The sequence below is a fragment of the Bos indicus genome, chromosome 13 (genome assembly GCF_029378745.1).
Source record: "Bos indicus isolate NIAB-ARS_2022 breed Sahiwal x Tharparkar chromosome 13, NIAB-ARS_B.indTharparkar_mat_pri_1.0, whole genome shotgun sequence".
In the NCBI taxonomy this organism is placed as follows: domain Eukaryota; kingdom Metazoa; phylum Chordata; class Mammalia; order Artiodactyla; family Bovidae; genus Bos; species Bos indicus.
The window spans coordinates 32,220,200-32,222,950 of NC_091772.1; positions in this window are offsets into that span (position 1 = coordinate 32,220,200).

Genomic DNA, 2,751 nt, shown 5'->3' on the forward strand with positions numbered 1-2,751 from the left:
TTGCATGATTGAAGCAACCCTTGTCATTGAATGCAGTTTGATTCACCACTTGCAAAAATATTAAAACACTTTCCTCTGTCAGTTAAATTATCATACATATTTTATGAAAAGCCAAGCATGTTCTAGGTGATTTCCAATTAGTTGGTTAATTTTCCTATTGCTGAGTTTATATAAAGTACTGAATTCAAATTATCAGTAGGTGGTGCTGCTGAGATTGAATCTAGAAAAATCTATAGTAGACATTTCTTGACGATTAGGATTTCAGACAGGTTATTTGGGAAAGAATGTTACAGAACCATCAATTTGTGATTTATTGTTTTTCATGACATCTGAAAAACATCAGTTTTTAGGATTTTGATTTACTTAATATGTGAAATATTCTGGATTTGCCCAACATAGGGGCAGCAGTGGATGTGTCTCCACAGAATCTGAAGGATAAGCATGTCATAGAACATAATTACTGATAATTTTCTGACGTGCTATACTGGGGTTTACCACTTGCCTTCTTGTTTTAATTTACTTTTTGAGATAGAAGCAATGAATCATAATACATATCAAGATTTTTTTAATTAAAATTTTAAAGTCTTTACTGATTTTTTTGCAGTATTATTTCTGTTTTTTGGCTTTGGGGCTGTGAGGCATATATGGGAATCTTAGCTCCCTGACCAGGGATCAAACCCGTACCCCCTGCATTAGAAGGTGAAGTCCTAACCACTGGACCACCAGGGGAGTCCCTCAAAATTTTTTAAGTGATTCAATTTTAATTTCCTGGAGAAGAGAATTAAGTGCAATTTAACAAATGCCCCAGATGATCCTCCTGGTAACACTGGTTTGGAAAATGCTGACAATATGCAACCTTCTTTTGGCCTAAGTTTCCTTATCCAGTTGGCCTGAGTTTCCACAAACATTCTGAGGTCACAGTCACATTTGAAAAGATAAAGAAGGCTTTGGATCTTCTCCCCAGAAAAATGCCCCCACCTAGAGTGCTGCATATAATTTCAGGTGTTTCAGAGATACTTAAAATCCATCTATATATCCTGTCTGTGAACCCCTGTGCTGTAAAATCTGTTTAAAACTTTTCAGTCTAGGCATCAAGGGTTGCCCTAAGCTTGGCCCATCCCACTGATGGACCCTTTTGCCCCAATATTGCCATCAGAGTCGGGAGCTGTGAAGATGAGCAGATTTTAGATATTGTGTTCCTGAACACACGGAAAAGCTAAATTCACAGAACCTGTATGCTTTCCTTACAGTCCATAGGAATTCTTCAAAACACACAAGAGAGTCAATTGAGGAAATCATTTAGGCAGGCTTTCATACTTTGCAGTCATTGGCATTGTCCAGGAAAAAAAAAAAAAAGGAAAAGGAGATGGTGTTGATCTGTCAAGCCACCTTTTTTCTATTCTCAAAGACAAGCATCTTATTTCGAGCATAATTTTAGGGCCATGGTGTCCCACAGGAAAAGTCCTGCCAGGCTGGTGATGAAACACAGGGACTCGTGACAGAATTCTCCAGTTTTTTACCAAAGCATCCTTTGACATCACCAGGCCTGGATCCTGCCAGCGGAGCTGCCAAGTCACTCAAAGTTCTTTATTATTGAGACTAAGTTTGTTACTAGTCAGAATCGACTTAGCAGTCTGCTGCTGACTGTTAACATAAGTTCAAAGTGTTATCGTTACAGAAGAAGGTCTATAGACTAAATACCTTAGGTCAGATCCCAAACAGATATTAAAAATAGAAATCATATCCAGGCCATTACCTCTGTGGTGGTGATTTAACCACTACTTTGTGTTTACTTTTATATTTATTATCGTGATCAGCTGTTTATGTAAAATTGGTTTATCCAAGCTTAAGTATTAAAGGGTGAAATAAAACTATGTTGAGTGGCAAGACAAAGTTTTTAAAAACACATGTAGACCAGTTCTAAAACATGAAACAGTTCTTTGTATACATGAAATGATCATTTATTTCCCATCATCTTGCTTTAGCAAAAATGTGAAGTGGAAAATGGAATTCAGCAGATGTTTGCATACCAGGGAGATCTAACAATGACTAAGTGGACAGAAAAAAATCTGGCATAGTGGGCCTGACTGCCATCTTGTGAGGGTCCCTTTTCCAAGGTTGGCCTTGACTGGCTTTGGGAGCTTGGATTTGGGGAGGGTTCCTACTATTCTCAGAATGGAGAAGAGTGGCACATTGGGCCCAAACTTTGCACAAATGATGTGTTTTATGCTGATCACTTGCTTCCTTCTGGGAGTCTGGAATCTGGGGACATGCCAAGTAGGACATGATCTGGGGACATGATCAGCTCCAGGCACCATGGGTAGTGAGCTTTCCTGATTGGCAACATTACACACGTGTTGTCACGCCTTGTTGCTGGGGGAATTAAACTCGTCCTGTGTGACTTTGGTTCGAGGACTCATAGAAGCTCATACCTGGTTTCCCTTGACAGCCTCCCATGCACCTTTTTTCTTTTCTGACTTTGCTTCAAGTCCTTTTGGTGCAATAAATTACAGCCATGAGTGCAGTATACTGAGCCCTGAGAGTCGTCCTAGTGGATCATCAAAACCGCGAGTGGCATTGGGGTCCCTTCAACACAGCAAGGTCCTGTCACTGCCTTTGGAAGTTCACAAATGTGTAAGGAAGGAAAACACATACATTTAAAGCTATAGCACAAGGTTGAATTTAGTAAGGTGTTCAGTACTACAAGAGGAGATAAGTGCTAATATTGCAACTGGGGAGTTAGGTACAGGC